General features: G+C 42.1%; 1 pseudogene; it reads right to left on the bottom strand.

Annotated features, from left to right (window-relative positions):
• Window positions 1-1,093: 1,093 nt before the first annotated feature.
• Window positions 1,094-3,557, bottom strand: LOC103331829 (uncharacterized; annotated as a pseudogene).
• Window positions 3,558-14,552: the final 10,995 nt, after the last annotated feature.

Below are 14,552 nucleotides of genomic sequence, written 5' to 3'. Positions count from 1 at the left end.
TGAGGGAAGGGCATGCTACATTTAGATATGTGCAAGAAGCAGTTTCCCCAAGAATATTATTGCAAATGAGACAGCAAGTCAAAACCAATGAGCCCACAAGGCTCAAGCTAAGCTGATTCACCATGGAATTCATAGTGTATCACCCGCTCTAGACCGCTAAAGTTTGTCCACCTTCCAATCAAGCTAATTTGAACGACAATAATTTATATATAGTCAAAAATGAAAAAGTTACAAGCTCAAACCAAATTGTATCCATGACTTCAAACATAGTCATGAGAAACAAAGTAGTTCCCTTTTCTGAAGGTCTGTAAGCTTAAGGGTCTTCAGGTTCTTCATCCTTGTCTTCTGCATCGTCCCACCACAAAACAGGGTCCAAACCATCAAAATCAATTGATCCCTGCGAAATAGGAAACTTAATTGGAGGCTCATAGAATTCATTGTCAAAAGAGAACCCTCATTTAATTTGAACAAAGATTTGACATAATGTAACAAAGGAATTAGAGTTACTATATATGAACAAAGGAATAGCATATTTTAAAAAGAACAGAAGTTTCACAAAGCAGCATTTTTTCAATAGTTCATTGCTTTTGGAGAATTGTAGAGAACTAGAGATCAAGTGATGCTATAGCTAGATGCAACGACTCATATCATAAGGTTTAAAGCATGAACTTACGGTAACCACCGTAGGGGCAAATGGTTTTGAGTCTTCTGGCTGCTCAATTAGAATTGGAGGATAGTTCACACTGTGAGCTTGGAATTTTATCTGGCCATTTGGAACTAAAAGTTAGTATACACTTAGGCACCATAAATTTGAGTGTGTACCAATCAAACAATATCACGAACCTGATCCATCCCATCAATAACAAGTTCTGCATCTGAAGCAGGACACTTCCATGTCCACATGACTCTGTCCCTGTAATCCTCAGCGAATATAATGAATGACATATTTGAGGGTAATTTTAAAAAATACCAATAAACAAGAAATCATGCAGGATTATGCATATAAAGCTCTATACAGGGACGGACCCAGGAATTTGATGTTGTAGGGTCATAGTGTAAAAGTTCAAATTTTTTTTTTAAGATTAATATAACATTGAAAATGAAACTACAGTACATTCATTCATAATTCATGTAAAAAACAACATTACAAATTACAATTGGCCACGACGAGGTTTCATATTTTGAAAACGAAGCATTATAGCTTCATTTTCAATACAATCAAAAACATCCTTCTCAACATAAACAAGTAAGCTATCACTCAACCATTGATCTCCCATTTTGTTCCGAAGTGGACCTTTGATAATATTCATGACGGAAAATGCCCTCTCAACTGAAGCAGAGCAACCGGTGCAAAACTAGAGCCAATGTAATAAGCAAATACACATAATTGAATGCTCGATGCATCCTTGTCTCCACCATTTTTTTTGCAAGATCACCAATCCCTTGCAAGTCAAAGAAATCACTACTTGAACACACATAGTGAATATAAAGTTCAAGTTGATCTTCAAGTGCCAAAAGATCCCCATCCGAAAAGTCTTGAGGATAAAATTGAGCAAGACGAAGTAGCTTTTGTTTATCAAAAGCTACAAATGAATCATTCGGACTCAAACATGCCAAACAAATAAGCAACTCAGTATTTACCTCATTAAAACGATCATCTAACTCCGTAAGTTGCTCATCAATGACATAAATAAAGAGCTCCACACGATAATGATGACGATTTGTCTTTATTGGAGCATTACGCCTTGACCTCCCTGGAAGTACGAAGGCATCATCCATGTTAGGAACATCAATATGATGTTTGTCACAAAATGAAGACACCTCTTCAACCAATGCATCAAACCCATTATTCCTCATCCAATGTAGCCTTTCCTTGCATGATTTCACCAAAGCCATTGCATTCACAATTTCTTGATCTTTTTGCAATGCTTGTGACACATCATTTGTGAGTCCCAATATAGCTTTCATTAAGAATAGGTGAAACACAAACTGAAAAGTAAGCATTTCCCTTTGAATCTTATTTGCTTCACCGGCACTATCATTGGGATTATCATCAATAATCATTTGAAGCACATGAATCACAGATGAAAACATAAAATGATGCTAATAATGGTACCGTAATGTGAGCTCCATCGTGTGTCACCGCACGTTTGAGACTTGTTTCTTGATGCAAACCTCGCCCCGTTATAAGACAATCATTTTCAAAAGCTATCACAAGCTCTTCTTGAAGTTGTGCTCTAAGTGCATCACGCCGCTTACAAGACGCTCCAACATGGTTAACCACACTATTAGTGGTTGTGAAGAAAGAGGCAATATCAATATTCTTCTTTGCTACGGCAACAAGTGCTAGTTGAAGTTGATGAGCAAAGCAATGAACATAGTATGCACAAGGTTGTTCTCTCAAAATCTTTGTTTTGAGGCCATTCAACTCACCTCTCATATTGCTAGCTCCATCATAACCTTGTCCTCGTAACTTAGAAAAGCTTAAACCATTGGAAGAAAAGAATATGTCAATGGCATCCTTTAGTGAACTTGAAGTGGTGTCGGTAACATGTTGAACCCCCACAAACCTTTCAATTACATGCCCTTTGTCGTCCACATAACGCAACACCATAGCCATTTGCTCCTTCACAGAAATATCACGTGCTTCATCCACCAATATAGAAAATAATCTATCTTTTAAACCACTCATGATAACATCAAGTGTTTCCCCGGCACATGCATTGACAATATCTTTTTGAATCTTTGGAGCTACTAACTTGAGATTCCCCGGAGCATTTTCCAACACAACTTCTTTAACTTTCTCATCATTGTCTGCAAGGAATTGCAATAGCTCCAAGTAATTTCCCCTATTGCTTGAAGTGGCACTTTCATCATTTCCACGGAAAGAAAGACCTTGTCTCAATAGAAACTTAATGCACTTGATTGAAGCAATTAAGCATCTTCGATATGACACACGAGCTTGTTCGGAGTGTTTGCTCACAGCCGTTTCAATATGTGTATTTTGATTCATCAAGTTTGTAGCAGCTTCTCTAGCTTTATTATGAACACTACCAACCGGTCCAACATGCACCTTCATTCTTTCTCTCCCTTTCTTCCAATTCTTAAACCCTGCTCCAGTGAAGGCTTCACTACCCACTTGCTCAAAATTGGATTTAAAGAGATAGCAATAAAGACAAAATGCAGCATCTTTAGATACACTATACTCCAACCAATCAAATTCATCAAACCATTGGGGAATGAAGCGTCGATTAATTCCTGAGATATTACTTTGTGGGAAAGAATGACCTCTAGGTTGACAAGGTCCTTTTTGTAGATATGCTCTTCGAACCTCATCTCTAATATTAGTATCATACTCAATCATACGAATTCTTAGTCCCGGGTCTGCCTGAAGATTAGCCAAAACCCCATCTAACTCACTTTGTCTTGAACTTGAAGTTCTTGAATTACCCACACTATCCGAACTACCCAATGATGACTTCCTCTTAAAAAATCTTTCCATAATTCTACATAAATTAATCAAAATAATAAGTAAAATCAATTAAAGAGAACACCAAATTTATACCAATTAACCACAACAAATTCATAAATAAAACATCTAATATATCAAAACAATATAATATAATCATACATTCAATTTCAATTCAATTAAAGAGAACACCAAATTTATACCAATTAACCACAACAAATTCATAAATAAAACATCCAATATATCAAAACAATATAATATAATCATAAATTCAATTTCAATTCAATTAAAGAGAACACCAAATTTATACCAATTAACTACAACAAATTCATAAATAAAACATCCAATATATCAAAACAATATAATATAATCATACATTCAATTTCAATTCAATTAAAGAGAACACCAAATTTATACTAATTAACCACAACAAATTTATACTAATTAACCACAACAAATTTATTTAGGTTTAGAGTTAGAATTTACCTTGAATTGTGAGGTGGTGGAAGCGAAGCAAAGCTTTTGGAAGCGGCGGCGCTGCTAGAAGGCAATGGAGGAGTTGGGGCTTAAAGGCTTGGTGGGGGAGAGGGTTAAAGGTTTGTGGGAGGTGGAGATTGGGGATTTAGGTTTGAGGGTTTAGAAAATGGGGGTTTTGAAGTTGAAAAATCGGGAGGGCAGGTCTGTCTCAATATAGAGTGATCTTTTTTTTTTTCTGGACCAAAACGACGCTGCTTTGGCAGTCTTTAAAAAATTCGGTAGCTGGCCCAAAACGACGGCGTTTTGGCCAAGTAGCTTTAAAAAAATTCGCTACCAAAACGACGCTGTTTTGGTAAGCGGTTTTAAAAATAGAAGGCCAAAACGACTGTTTGGCCAGCTCCTTTGAAAAAAAGAATGATTCTGTTCATCTTCTTCTTCCTCAAGACCTCTGCAACTTTTTCTCCAGATTTTCATGGGGTCACATAGCATTTCAAAGGAGCCTTCTACCTTACTTTCTTGGAGTCCATAGGGTCGTTTGACCCCATTGACCCCACTGTGGGTCCGTCCCTGGCTCTATATGTACTTCTATCAAAGCATACATGGAAGGGTCACCTCTTTCGTGTGTCAGGCTCGGAGTGGGATGGAACAGGCAAAAGATGAACAGGTACATAAATATCATAAAAAAAAATTCAAGGGACACTGCCAATTAGAGTGAGACCTAGAAGAGAAACTAAGAAGGAAAAACTAAATGAGACCTAGAACTAAACTACACTCAGTTCATCTCAGTAGCATACATACGATGTAAACCATTTGCAGCAATTATCTCTCCCACAAATGGAAGAAACATAATCAGTGTGAACTCCACTTTCCAATTATTATCACATGATTGTCAACTTCTGGTATGAGTTAGGAGTCCGGAAACACAACATGCTAAGTGTTGTAAAAGGTAAAAAAGAAAACAAGAAACTTTAGAAAGGAAGAAAATCATCGCATAGTACATACTCAAATGAAAGGAGTATTCTGACATTAATTCCTTTGGTAATCAGCTCTGCAAATTAGATCTTAATTTAAGCTGACAATCGTAATATAGTCTAAATGCCTAACAGACACCCATTCAGTGTGAACAACAAATAATCAGCCCATCTCAGTGATACTCACTTCTTAAGCTGGAGAGTGGATATTGACAACTCTACACTCCTGCAAATAGAATCAAAAGCATGCTTTAGAGCTTTCAAGAATACTTGGACAGCTCAACCCCTTCAAGGTAATTAGGCACTTCAATTTCATAAAGAAGAAGAAGAAGACATGCCCTTGTTGTCAGTTTGGTCACCCACAGGGAATGAGGTTGTTGATGCGAAAAAGTGGTTCGGCACCTTTTGGCTCAACTTAGTGATGTCCGAGCCTTGAATGCTCGGGCCTCAGTAGAGTGATTGCTCTGCAAAATGAGAAAAGGCTCGGTAAGACCTAGAGCACCGGTGTGGTATCAGCCGAAGGCTCTCCGATGCTTGAGTAAGTACAGATTTAGTAATAATCTAGACATAGCAATGGCCTAGTATGCCAAAAGTTCCAATTGCGTCAATTTTGGGACTTGTACCCCTCTTTATAAGTCTTGGGAGGTGTGCATGTTGTGTAAAATTTCGATGTAGGACTGTAGACATTTGCTGTGGGTGCTCCACATGGTCAGGGGATGCATTCGTCCTAACCTTGCCATCGGTAGCCTAGGGTGCCGAAGGCTACCTTGCCAATGCTCTCTTTTGTCCATGTGTCGTGCTCTTATTGGTCTATTGATTCTAGTATAAACAAGAGTCTCCAAGTTCCCAATTGAGAGAGCTTCTTAGTTGGGGACTTGCTTTTATCTTCAGTGCTTGTGGGTTGCTGTAGGAATGATTGATTTTCCGTTTGTTCGTATGGTGCCGTTCAGTGACCTTGTGAGGGCCGAAGAGCCTACGCCTCTATTGGAAGGTATGGTCTCTTCGTACGAGGCATCCTCCAGGGTTCCCAAGGGTCACAAAGTCTAGTTGCGCATTTTGGCAGCCTTTTCCTTCCGAATGGCATAACTGGTTGTTGGTGTATCCATTATGACCGTATGATCGTTGCTTGAGCTTCTGTAATTGGCGTGCACATTGGAAAGTGGAATCTACTGCACGAGATGACGCTTAGTCTTTTGGGCCCAGCGTGCGACTTCCCTCGTATGTGATTGGTGCCACGTGTTTGAGTGCGCAAGCGAGGCAGGGCCATTACGACATTGGTTGGTTTTTAAAGGTGTATCGGTTGATTCTCCTCTCTATAAATAGGAGTGACTTCGGATGGAAGAGTCACTTGTGTTGTGAGAGCGATTCGAGAGCTATGAAGAAAGGCGATTTCTAGCTAGTGTCTTCGGCAGTTTAGGCTATTTTCGATAAAAAGTAAACGACGGAGCGATTTCTGGTGAACTTCCACCACCATAGAAACAAGGTATTTTGGCTTTTTCATTTCTTTTTCCAATCAAATGCACTTCCTTGGCATGAACTAGACTATGAACTTGCATGAACATGAAGAACGTTCGGTAGTCTGGTTGCCGTATGTAGTGATATCCATAGGTATCAGTAGTTCAATCTCTTGCATAACATTTAGTTTCTTTTCTTTTAGTTTGTAGATGTCCGATAGCGAGTCTTGGTATGATAGTGAACCTAACACATTCGATGGGGAGTCATCGGACAATCGGAGGGATACAAGTAGCGAGGCACTGAGCTTCGACAGTGCTAGTAGGGAAGATACCGAAGTCGAAGTCATTGGCAAGAAGGTTAGGTCCGTCCCTTCATTCAGCAGGAGGAAGGTTCTGCCAATGGGTGAGGCGATCATGGCAGTGGTGCCGTGCGGTGTCGGATGCTCCAGATGAGCCAGATAAGTTCTTAATGAAGGACAAGCGGTGTCGATCAACATGCTAGCTACCATTTGGAGATGTCCACATCAGGCTGTGGGGATGTTTCTGCTGAATCATCTTCACGACCAATAGTTACTATAGTTGGCCAAGGAAACCTTGGGGTACCTCTAGGCCAACCCAAGGCACTTTTGTTCAGCGTTGACTATTTGGAGCCAAACAAGATCACCGGGGCAGAGCTGATCAAGTACCACACCGAATGTGTATTCTAGACTGCTCAGTGGAGAATTGGGCCTACCAAGTCCTTAAGTAATTCTAAGGACGGTGAGGTCGTCTTTTTACAGATATCCTTAAGCTTGGGGTTGGTTGCATTGCAGCCTCCCGTTCAGAATTTTAGCCCACTTAGGCTACGCCCGCCATACAACCCCATCTTCCGGGTGGCTCGATGGGGTTATCGCCGCCTTTGATCCCAAGAAGAGGGTGAACTGACATACGAGCAGTTCTCGTATTTATATAGTGTCACAAAGTCCAAATGTGCAGGGCATGGTGGATGGGTCCAGGCTAACGGCCTCCAAGCCTCCGAGTGTCGCCATTTTGTACGGGCCTTGCCGACCTCCTAGAAATCTTGGAGGAATCGACGGTGCTTTTGTTCGAGTGACTAGGAGTTGCCTTCGGACAGGCCCGTTTGGTAGATAGGTTGCCGTTTGGTAGGTTTTTTATTCTTGTATTTCGTTGCTCATCATTGACCAATTTTTGTTACATTTCAAGCAAGTTGAAGCATTCGACCCCTTCCAGAGCTGATATTTAGAAGGTCGAGAGGGTAAGGGCAAAAATCCTAGCTGCAGATCGGATTTATCCTGACTTCCTCTTTACCCAAATCTCATAAAGGCTTGGCTTGTCGGCCTATCAGAGAGTAAGTGATTATGATTTTCGTTTGTTCCTTCGGTATTGTATTTTGACTCACCAAATCATCTTCGGCGTGTAGTGACGAAAGCGAGAAAGATGTCAAAGTCGTCCATGAAGCGCTCTTGATAGGGGTGAAGGCGAAGAAGCAACGGCAGCAGGCGGGCTCTTTGGCCCATAATGCCAATGTTCCTCAGCTATCCGAGGCTGATTTAAACCAAACTATATCGGAACGACTGAGGCAACTTGATAGCTAGAACCGTAGGTTGAGGGTTGTAGTGAGAGGAGGCTTATCGCTGGGCCGCTAACAAGTGGCTTTGTTGTCGAGCTGGACGCACTCCGCTCAAGAAGTCTCGCATCTTCGACAATCCTAAGGTAGTCTTTGCGGTGAGGATGAAGGTGACCAGGCTGAAGGTCCTATAACCCTTGCTTGCCCTTCGAAGACTGTCCAATTTGCGAACCATATAATAATTAGTTTGTAGATGGAGTTGTCAAAAATCAAGGAGCTATCGAAGAAACTTATTCGAGAGGAAGCTAGTTGTGCCTTCCGGCTTTAGGCCTCGGTAAGCCCCACTCTTAACTTGATTTGGTTTTTGCTTTACTCGGAAGTCCTGCTAATGCTTGTATTTTTTTTACAGGGATCCATGGACATGTGGCTTTGCATGAAACGGGCCATTACGGCTGCGAACTTGCGAAAGGGCATATGACGACGGTCGTGCCAAGGTTGCCGAGGCTGGCAAGGTTCTTCAAGACCATGCCAACCTCATCAAGGAAAAGGAGGCTCTCGAATGGCAAGTCAAAGCTACCGAAGCCAAACTTGCTAAGATGAGGGTGGTCGTGGATGCTCGCGTACAGCCGCCAGGGATGTCGAGGTGGCCAAAGGGGCGATTCAAGTAGGGAAGAGATGGAATGATCCAAAGCCAATGAGATCCAGGCTGCTGTTCGGGAAACGATTAAACAATATCGTTCTTCTTAAGAGTTCACCGTCCTTTTGGACAACGAGGTGGGCTTTGGAGATGGCGAATCTGGTTTATCGCTTCAAGCGCTTCAACCCGGCAGAAGCTGAATTTAAATTTTGCTGCCGATCTTCCTCCTCGCCATAGGTTTTACTGGAGGAGATGATAGAAGACTACGTGGGTGAAGACACTCCTCCCCTATCGAGTGCCGAGGTCGAGGTTGTTGCTGGAGGTCGGGACAACGCCGAAGACGCTGCAGTTTAATTTTCAGTTTGTAATTTTGTTCATGTATAACTATTATCTCCATAAGGCAACTCCTTTGGGCATATTTTAAATTATTCTATTCGGTATTTTGAGTTTTAACTGTTTTTACTTGCATCTCTATTTCTTTGTTATGTATGAATGGAATTTAAGTGTTGTCGATGGCTAACAAACTTTGTCGAGGCTTTCCTTTGTACCGTTTCTTATCGCTGAGGGCTGATAATATCTTTTAATATTTTCCGAGGGCTAAAGTAAAAAATTAAAATCTCAAGTCATCCGTCCATCGGTAAGGACCTTTTAATCGCCGAAGGCTGAAAGAATAATAACAGGCAGTAATCTAACAGATTTTACTTTTGATTTACCAAAGGTAAATAAGATTTTTCGATAAGAATTTTTTTGCCAAGTAATTTGACCATCGGTAACTGTTTGATGATGGTCTCCACCGTATCATTTTAATCGCCGAAGGTTGAATTGATAACTAAAGACAATGTATTGAGTCTTACGGTAGCCAGGCTTGGTTGCCTTTGGCACCTAAAGTTTGACATTTACCGAAGGCAAGTGAACGTAATAGTTGTCTTTATGGACTTTTCCATTTAATATTGCCGAAGGCAGAGGTACATTTGTATTTTGTCTTTTTTTACAATTTTACAACGCTGTTGGCTAGGGGACTACTTGAAGTAGTGTTTCAAATGTTCGACATTCCATGGTCTTGCCATTTGTATCTCGAAGTCGGTACATTCCAGATCGAAGTATGCCAATGATCTTATACGGTCTTTCCTAGGAAGGTCCGAGGGTTCCCTTTTTTGGGTTTTTGGTTGCCAGAGAAACCTTGCGCATTACCTAATCTTCGATTCTAAAAGAGCAGGGTTTTAGTCTTAAGTCGTAGAACCGAGCAACACGTTGTTTGTATGCCTCATTCCGAAGGTTGGCTTGCGCTTGGCGTTCTTTGAACAAATCGAGGTTCAGTGTGAGCGCTGTCTCGTTGGTTTTGGGTGCGAAATTTTCCGTTCGGTAAGATGGCTCACCAATCTCCACTGGGACGATGGCCTCTGATCCGAAGGCAAGAGAGAAGGGGGTCTCCCTTGTGGACCTTTGGAAGGACATTCGAATGGCACCTTTGGCGTTGTCCAGTTGTCATTTCAACAGATTCTTGATAATTTTGTTTATTGCTTTAACTTGGCAGTTCGACTAGGGCTGAGTTGGAGAGGCGAAGAATAGGTTGATTTTGAGGCGAGTGCAAAACTACCTAAATAGGTCCGAATCGAATTGCTTGCCGTTGTTGGTGATAATGGCATAGGGAATGCCGAATCGGCAATAGATGTAGGTCTAGACAAAATCTTCTATTCATGCTGCCTTACGGTTGCCAGAGCTTCGGCCTCTACAATTAGATCTAGCCCCTACTGGGCATAAGGCCATGGACTCACAATTCGGGTTCGGCAAGAAATTAGGGCACATTGCCAAATCGTTGGCATTTGTCGCACTTCTTTACGAACGCGATTGCATCCCGATGCATGGTTGGCCAATAGTAGCCTTGCTAGAAAGCTTTGTGAGCTAGTAATCGAGATCCTGAATAGTCATCGCAGACGCCTCCGTGGATCTCCAGAAGGACATAGTCCCATTGTTCAGCAGTGATGTACTTGAGGACATCATTGGTGATCGTGTATCTTGCCGATCGGTATCGTAGCTTTCTTGCTTGAGTTTTGTGGTCAAGAATGGTACCGTTTGTTAAATACAAGTAGATGGGGGACAACCACGTGTTCTCATACTGTACATCACAAAAATTGGCCCCTATTGTACTTGGTTGAGTCAGTATTTCCACAGGAACTTGTCGGCCGATTTTGTGGTTGATTGCCGAAACTAATCTTGCCAGGGCATTATTGTGATTGCTCTCTTACGGGTATCGCGAATCTCGTAAGCACAGAACTTCCGAAGTTGCATATGTGCTGCCAATAGGTAGGTTGACATAAATACATCTTTGGCAACAAAATCACAGTTATTTGATTCACTATGAGTTGGGAGTCACTGTGGATGCTGATCTGTCTAGCGCCCATACTCTTGGCTAACTAAAGGCTGACCAAGAGGGTTTCGTATTCGGCCTCGTTGTTGGAAGTTCGAAAGCCAAAATGGAGGGCATATTCAATCTTGACTCCATCTGGCGTGGTTAATACTAAGCCGGCTCCGCATCCTTGCCGATTTGCCGAGCCGTCAACGTGCAAGACCCAAACTGGGATTGAAGGATCGAAACACTTGGTGTTCAATATATTAGGTTGAGCCGTACCTGTATCCGAACTTTCCGGTGCTACCGAAGGTGTTAATTCGAAAATGAAATCGAACGGCTTGGCCTTTCTCTACGGGTCTGGGCTTGAATTGTACATCAAACTCCCTTAGCTCGATTGCCCACTTGACCAATCGGCCGGATGTTTCAGGCTTTTGGAACACTTGCCGAAGCGGTTGGTTAGTTAAGATGGTGATCGCATGAGATTGAAAATAAGGACGGAGTTTTCATGCCGAGGTGATAAGAGCTAGGGCCAATTGCTCAAGGGGAGGGCACTAAAGCTCTGCGCTCTGTAATGCTTTGCTGAAGTAAAAGATTGGCAATTCCGCATTCTATGGCTTCCATATCAATATAGAACTTACGGCACTTTGGGATACCGAGAGATATAGGAACAGAATCTCTCCAAGAATAGGTTTTGACAATAGTGGTGCCTTGCTCATTTAGTTCTTTAGGTCTTGAAATGTCCGGTCGCATTTGGCCGTCCATGTGATATTCTGCTTGCCTCCTTTCAAGGCTTTGAAGAACAGCGGAAATCTATCGGTGGCCTTCGAAATGAATCGTGTTAAGGCTGTAACACGTCTGGTAAGGCTTTGAATGTCCTTCTGTGTCTTTGGCCTTTCCATATTAATTAGAGCTTTGATTTTTTTGGGATTCTCCTCGATTCCTCTCTGGCTTATCATGAAGACGAGAAACTTCCTAGAAGATACACTGAAGACGCACTTAGTTGGGTTAAGTCTCATATGATATTCCTTATGGATGCTGAACATGAGGGATAAGTTGTGAAGGTGTTCATCCGCTATTTTGCTTTTTACCAGCACATTGTTGACATAGACCTCCATGGTGCTACTAATGTGCTTGGTGAAGATTCAGTTGACCAACCTTTGGTATGTTGCCCTTGCATTCTTCAAACCAAACGATAAGACATTATAGCAGTATAGTCCCTTGTCTGTAATGAATGTCGTTTGTTTGCTATCGGCAAGATGCATAAAAATCTAATTATATCCTAAGTATGCATCCATGAAGCTGAGCAACTCATGACCAGCAATGGCATCCACGAGCTAGTCGATTCATGGTAATGAAAAGCTATCCTTAGACAAGCTTTGTTCAGATTGGTATAGTCTTGGCACATTCGTCATTCGCCTTTTGCTTTCCAAACCATTACAGAGTTCGCTAGCCATACAGAATATGTAGCCTCTCGAATAAAGCCGATGGTGCGAAGCCTCTCTACTTGGGCCTTCATGGCTTTATACTATTCGACATCGTAAGATCGATGCTTTTGAAGCACATGTTTGTAAGTAAGCAGGAAATGTTGAGCTTGTAGCTGATGATTTCGGGAAATGCCTGGCTCATCGTGGTACGACCAAGCAAATACCTCAAAGTGGTGATGTAGAAATTGAATGAACTCCGATAGGAGGACTAGAGTGAGTGCGATGCCGATTTTTATGCATTGGTCTGGTTGGTACTTCGTTCAAGACGACTGATTCCAGGTCTTCGATGGGTTGCGCCTACGACATCCGTGTCTCGTCTCTAGGGTCATCTATAGGCTTCCTACAGTTTGGTGTTCCTGCAACGGTGAGGGTCTCCCTGGGAGGCTTGAGAGCTGCTGATCCTGGTGAGTGTTGTTCGGCGTATTATGACATTGTATGCCTTTGGGCAATCAACAATGAGGAACTGATCGTACACCATTGTTTTTCGTGGGGCCACTCCAAAGAAACGGTTAGCCGTACGCTGTCGATTGATGAACCAAGTCTCCAGAGAAAGTAAGGAGGGGTGTAAGCTGCTGATTGATGTGGCTATCGTTTATTCCCAACTTCCCGAATATATTGGCCAAGATGATGTTGACCGAACTGCCCGTATCAATTAAGACTCGTCCTATGTCAAAGTCGGCAATTTTGGCTCGGATGATCATTGGATCATCATGGGGGGTAGAGGATCCCTTCTTCTTCTTCCTCGTAGAAGGTGATGAGTTCCTATCGAATCTTCGGAAGCTTGTGATGCCAGTTTCTTTCAATGTTGAAGACTTGAGGGTATTGGGCTGCTCGAACGTACTACTTCCTTCATCGGTTAGATATACATGCCAGGGTTGGTCCCTCACTAATGGTGCTTATCATGTTGATCTGCCGATTGGTATTCGCAGCACCTGCTTGCTGTGGTGTGGCAATGTACTGATCCAACTTGCCTTCTTGAATTAATCGCTCTACAATTTTTCTCAAGCTTATGCACTCTTTTGTATTGTGGCTGTTATGTTGGTGGTATCGGTAGAATTTGCCAGTGTCTCGGTTGTCTTGTCGATTAGGCTTCCGATTGGCCGGCTTCTATATAATCTCATGCTCGTTCATTAGAATGGCTTCGTAAGAAGTGTTGTGCAGAGCAAAGACCTTTTGCCCACGGTCATGATTCGACAAGGGAGCTCGGTGGTCGTCGCGGCTATATTTTCCTTTGGCTCTTCTAGAATGCTTTTGCCGAGAACCGGCGGTATCCTTTTGTTAATGGCCAGCTTGGTATCTGAAAATCTTGTCAATCGAACCATACCTTGACCTTTATGCCTAGAGCTTTTGCTTTGTGCTAGTTCTTCCTGCCGAGCCGAAGGCCCGGTTTTTGAGTTGAAGTATCTGGCTTTCGTATGGATTGTAGCCTATTTCATTAACTCGTCATAGGTGTGCCAGTTGTTGCTGTGTACTAAATACCGAAAGTACGAGGACCGAAGATCACTCTTGAAGGCGCTGAAGGCTGCCCGATCATCTGCTTCTGGGCATCTCGAGTATTCATGGCTAAGCCAACGATGTATTCTCGTAGGGACTCATCTTCTTTTTAGGAATGGTGTATACGTCGTTGGCAAAGTACATGACGCCCGTTTGGATCATAAAATGGTTGAGAAGGATCTGTTTTAGCTCGTCGAAAAGAATCTACCATTCTGGTTCCAACTCTAGAGAACAGTTCAACGCCGCTCCGTAAGCGCATAGGAAATAGCAGAACTAACCTTCGTCGCTGAACCCTTTGCACCTTAAGGCAAACTGAAAGGAGTGGAGATGTGTCACGATCCGATTCGAAAATAAGGAATATTCCCGAATCATGGTGTGAGTCATACCATAGTCAAAAGAATAAAATCCTACAACCAGGATATGATGAGAAATAGTGCCACATTTAATACAGATTTAGTTAACAACACAAAATTAGAGTCGCAATAACTCGTAGTTAAATACACACTAAGATATTTATCAAACGGTTGACAACTTACAAATATTAATTACACAAATCAACAACAAAAGCCTAGTAGCTTGGTTGAAACCTGCTCCCTCAAACTTCGCATTGAATCCTGCACAATCTATTAGGGGATGAGCATTGTAATGC

Source organism: Prunus mume, linkage group LG8 (genome assembly GCF_029339155.1).
Source record: "Prunus mume cultivar Tortuosa linkage group LG8, ASM2933915v1, whole genome shotgun sequence".
Taxonomy (NCBI): domain Eukaryota; kingdom Viridiplantae; phylum Streptophyta; class Magnoliopsida; order Rosales; family Rosaceae; genus Prunus; species Prunus mume.
This window is presented reverse-complemented; position numbering and strand designations above follow the sequence as displayed.